The sequence below is a fragment of the Temnothorax longispinosus genome, unplaced genomic scaffold, assembly GCF_030848805.1.
Source record: "Temnothorax longispinosus isolate EJ_2023e unplaced genomic scaffold, Tlon_JGU_v1 HiC_scaffold_32, whole genome shotgun sequence".
NCBI classification, from domain to species: Eukaryota; Metazoa; Arthropoda; class Insecta; order Hymenoptera; family Formicidae; genus Temnothorax; species Temnothorax longispinosus.
In genome coordinates, this window is record NW_027270143.1 from 214,725 (window position 1) to 220,934 (window position 6,210).

Sequence of the window (6,210 nt, forward strand, 5' to 3'; positions counted from 1 at the left end):
CTGAATATAAGCTTTTTATATATCTTTCTTATTTAATATATTATCGTGTAAAATATTTAAGTCCTGGAAAATGCCTTTATATCATTTGGAATATTGAAAATTGTTATTATTTTTGTATCAAAGGGTATATACATATATTACAAATATTAGTAACTTTACTATTAAATAAACAATTATCTTATACAATAATACTATAAACAATCCTATATTTTTTACTAATACCTTCAAATATTCTGTAATTAATTATATTTTTAGTCCCGAAAACTGTGTCTTTGAAGAAACAGATAGAAAAAAATTAATATTTTATATATATATCTATATTTTTACAATATATTTTATCTAAAAGAAGTGGCCAGATCAATCTTTGAATTTAACACCAAATAGAAATTTGCATAAATCGTTTTTTGCTCAATTAATAATTGAAAAATATTTTTTTAGTATTAATCTTATCTGAGACAAATAATTCAAATTTATACATCAAATATACTATAGCTTATACAACACTTAATTTCAGATGTTGTATTACTTTATTGGACAATAATCACAGTATAATGTAAATGCATTTTACTTTACTTTTAATTATTTGACATTAAGTATAGAATTTAACAAATGCAATAGACTAGAGATAGCTATAAACGATCATTTTGCAACAATCACAATAAAATAATTAAATAAACCTTACAGTCTCAGTAATAAGTATATTTATATCTTGTATTTATTTTCACAAAAATTATTACTGCTTCTCTATGTGTAAATTCAATTGTATGTATAAAGTCAAAAGACACTTATTGAGAGAGAGAAAGAGAAAAAAGGCGAACACTTTTAAACTTTTCTATACTGTAATATAAATAATTTAACTTCCGTCTGTATATATGGGCCTATGGCGTCCAAGCCAAAATAATATCTGCTTGTAACTGTAAAACTTGCAAGCCTGCCAGAAAATATTAAATAAAAATATTAAATAAGATGTTTATCGAAATGATTATAAAATCGTCAACTACAATGTAGACAGACATTTTGTGAATTCTTCCAAATTTTTTTATATACTTTAAAGTATGGAAAAATAGTGTCAAATATGACAGACCCACGTATACACTCTGAGGGTGCAAAAAAAATGTATACAAACGGAGGGTTAACAAAAAAAACATCCAGTGCGAAAAAAAAATTATTATACAATCATTCACTTTCACTGAATTTGTAAACTACTTATAAAAACGTGTAAACTAATATCCTCACAGAATCTCATGAATAGGCTATAAAACTTCTTCCAGATAAAGAAATTATAAAACCACTACGTGTTATGTACAACTGTCCGAGCACTTGCACACGAAATATGATACTAAAAAGCAGACACTTCTATGACACTTTTCATGCCTATTGCTGACATAATTTGCTGTGAATTCGATACCACGTTACGAGACTAATAGCGAAGATATTTTAAGATAAAATCTCGCTTAAAAGAGGCCCATTTCATGTACATCGTCATCTACGAAATCCCGCAACATTAAATTTTATGACGTATCACATTCTTTTAATAATGAGCACATAAATGCAAAAGCATTTTCCTTTATGCACTCTATTCAATACTGTACTCACAAAAATAAACAAAATTACAACACTTAACGTTTACTGACACAACGTATCTGTTTCATATTAGAAAATAGCACTGTTTGTTAAGTTTTAAATTTACATATAATTAAATTTATATAAAACATATATTCAGAAAATGTCAATGAGTGAGGTAGCCTGTTTTGTAGCCCATGGTCAAGATCATAGGTTATGTTTACGAATGTTAATGCGTTCGTAATATGCTAGCAAGGCCTATTGCACACGACATAGGGTCTGTTCCGTTTCACGCATATGCGCGCATTTATCTATAGCATACGTAACGTTTACTATAGAAAATGCGCGCATCATGCGTGAAACGGAACGGACCGATAGACTACGTTTACACGGCCCGATTTACGCCGAAGTTATAACATCGATGTTATAACTACTGACGTTAAATGCTGTGTAAACGCTCTTTTATGACAAAATTACTACATCGATGTAATAACTTCGTCGTAAAAGAGCGTTTACACGGTATTTAACGCCAGTAGTTATAATATCGATGTTATAATTTTGGCGTAAATAGAGCCGTGTAAACAGTCATATGCTACATATCCAAAGAACAATACCGTCTACACCAATGACCATCCAGGAGTGCATTACTTTTCACGCATAATGCGTATTATTTAAGCTATAAGCGGGGAGCACACACTTCTGCACAACGCATAATGCGTAAGCATAAGAAAATTGATTGGTTCATACACATGTGCATAAGGAAATAGACCAATCAGTTTTTTTATGCTTACGCATTATGCGTTGTGCAGAAGTGTGTGCTCACCGCTATATCCACATAGGCTGCATTCGGAGAGCGTGCTATTAGCGCTATTGTATCATTCTATCTTTATCGCTCATTAAATGTAAAACAAGGATAGAATAAGCAAATAGCGCTAATAGCGCGCTCCCCGAATGCAGCCATAAACTTGCATAAGCCCATAAACATAAGCATAAGAGAATTGATTGGTCCATATGCATGTGCATAAGAAAATAGACCAATCCGTTTCCTTAAGCATAAGAAAACTGATTGGTCCATATATATGTGCATAAGAAAATAGACCAATCAATTTTCTTATGCTTACGCATTATGCGTTGTGCAGAAGTGTGTGCTCCCCGCTTTAAGGTCAATCCAGACAAACTTGCATAGTGCATAAACATAAGCATAAGAGAATTGATTGGTCCATATGCATGTGCATAAGGAAATAGACCAATCCGTTTCTTTATGCATATGGTTATGCACCTATGCAAGTTTGTCTGGATAGACCTTTAAGCTATATCCACACAAACTTGAATAAGCCCATAAACATAGCATAAGAGAATTGATTGGTTCATATGCATGTGCATAAGGAAATAGACCAATCCGTTTCTTTATGCATATATGATTATGCACCTATGCAAGTTTGTCTGGATAGACCTTTAAGGTGGAAGCACATAAAATTGCAGGAGCCATGAGCAGAATGCAGAAGCCATATGCGCATGCGCTATGGTGTCTGCATTCTGCCCATGGCTTCTGAATTTTCAATCTACATAAAAATACATAATGCATAGTTTATGTCGATTGAAAATTCAGAAGCCATGGGCAGAATGCAGATACCATAGCCGCCATAGCGCATGCGCATATGGCTTCGGCATTCTGTCCATAGCTCCTGCAATTTTAAGCGGGGAGCACACACTTCTGCACAACGCATAAGCGAGGAGCACACACTTCTGCACAACGCATAAGCGGGGAGCACACACTTCTGCACAACGCATAATGCGTAAGCATAAGAAAATTGATGCAGTAGTGCTCCCCGCTTTAAGGTCTATCCAGACAAACTTGCATAGGTGCATAATTATATGCATAAAGAAACGGATTGGTCTATTTCCTTATGCACATGCATATGGATATGACATGGACCAATCAATTCTCTTATGCTTATGTTTATGCGCTATGCAAGTTTATCTGGATTGATCTTTAGGGGCATCCAGGAGTGCAACCGCTCACTGAGCCGCTAACAATAAGTAGCAATTAAGTGTGATTGGTTGGATTCAAAAGTAAGAACCAATCACATTCAATTGCTATTTAGCGGCTCAGTGAGCGGTCGTGCTTCTGGATGCCCCCATTGTCTACTTCACTCATTAGGTGCATACAGGAGCACTACCGCTCACTTACAGCGAATTCGGGCGTTTGCACTAGTGCACACTGAATGCGCACTAATTAAAGTCGCTTAAATACACGTTCAAAAACATTTTAAGGTTAATCCAGACAAACTTGCATAGGTGCATAAGCATATGCATAAAGAAATGGATTAGTCTATTTTCTTATGCACATGTATATGGACCAAGCAATTTTCTTATGCTTATGTTTATGCGCTATGCAAGTTTGTCTGGATAGACCTTTAAGGTCCGTTCCGTTTCACGCATATGCGCACATTTATCTGTAGCATACGTAACGTTTACTGTTTAGTGAATAAAACAATCGTATAGATGCGTACAGAGATTATTTTACTAGCTAAGAAGTATTTTAAGAGATATTTAAGATGATCTGTAAATAAAAATTGCTTAAAAATAAGCCTTAGTGCGCACTCGGTGTGCACTAGTGCAAGCGGCCAAATTCGCTATTAGTGGCTAAGTAGCAGTTGAATGTGATTGGTTGGATCCAAAGTTAAGAACCAATTGGATTCTCTTGATACTTAACAACTCAATAATCGGTCGTACTCCTGGATGCACCCGTTGCTGGATATATGTTAAACCCTGTGTCCACGATGCTAGAAATCGCTCCGAGATCTCGGACGGAGAAAAAATTGACCAACCACATTTCAATAATTCGGCAATTGACCAATGCGATTGGTTAATTATTTCTCCGTCCAAGATCTCGGAGCAATTTCTAGCACGAGGACACAAGGCTTTACATATAAATTTAAGTATATGTAAATTTGAAACGTTAGGGCCAGCGCACATTGCCGTAGCGTCATATACGCCTTTACGTGAGAATCTTGCGTTACACGACACGCAATTCAATCTTAGGGTGCGGTTACATGGGCTGATATTTTCCGCGTAACGTGTATCGCGTAACCAATCAGAGACATTCCGCGTTTTCTATTACGCGGAATTAAATGTCCTTAGTTCACATGGGCCATTTTTTCCGCGTAACGCGTATCACGTAACCAATAAATTACGCCGTTTGACATTTCTGTTGGAACATTCTAAAAGAATGAACGATATGATTGGTTACGCGATACGCGTTACGCGGAAAAAATGGCTCATGTGAACTAAGGACATTCAATTCCGCGTAACAGAAAACGCGAAATGTCTCTGATTGGTTACGCGATACGCGTTACGCGGTAAATATCAGCCTATGTAACCGCATCCTTACGCCACGCACAAAGAAGAACGTAACGTAATTAGTCTTTTACGTACGTTACGTTACGCTTTTCTTCGTGCGTTGCCATAAAATTGGCTTGCGTGTCGCGTAACCCAAGATTCTCACGTAAGGCAAGACGCTACGGCAATATTCGTGCGCTGGCCTTTACGTGTAGTGCTATCCTTTAACATAAAATAGCTACGTTGAACAGTGAACGTTAAGTGTATACATTTGAATATATCCAGGAGCACGACCACTTACTAAACTGCTAAGAAAGAGGGAGAAAAAGAGGGAGGGAGGAGAGAGAGAGAGAGAAAGAGGTTTCTTTCTCTTTGTCATACATACAGACCGCCATGTTCTTAGTTGTACGGAATTGGGACCCACTAAAAACATTTAAGGCCATTACACGTAACTAAGTTTTAAGTTGAGTTTCCACTGAGCGCGTCACACGTCGTGTCATCCAAGTTAACCAATCAAAACATCCCATTTTGATCCCGTCACAAGTAATGTAATAAAATGGGATGTGTTGATTGGTTAACTTGTGATGACGCGACGCGTGACGCGCTCAGTGGAAACTCAGCCTTAGTCGTAATCGTAAGGCCATAAAAAAATAGACCAATCACACTCGATTATTCTTTGAGCGCAAGGAGAATAATCCACTGTGATTGGTTTATTTTCTTACGGCCTTACGATTATGGCTAAATCTTTGTTACGTGCAATGGCCTTTACTGTTACATAGACATAGTATATACAGTAGCTACTGTATATACTATGTCTATGTAACATAGACTGTATATACTGTGTTTATGTAACCATCAATATCTTTTCAAGCATAATTGACACAATAAATTCCTTTTAAGGGTTAAAAGTTCTAACAACTTAATTTTGACTGCAATTAAAACTTCTCCAACATGTCACATATTGTAGTCATAATATGCCAAAATTACATTAAAATAACACTTTTGCCACTTTAATTGTAAATTTTTGAAAATTGTGACGTGATAAAGCAATTTGGCAATCGGGATCGTATTTAGAGTCTAAAAAGCTAAGAAACGATTATTTTCATTCTTGTGCCAAAAAAAAGTAATTTTTTGTTGAACAGTGTTATTATCACATGTAATGCTCGATGTGAAGCCTGTCTGATATTTATTTGTGCATATATCTATTAATTTTAATCTCGATTTAATTTAGTCTTTATTTTTTTAACTTTTTGAACTAAAAAAAGTTAAAGTATAAGTTAAACCAAGATTAGAGTTAATCTACAT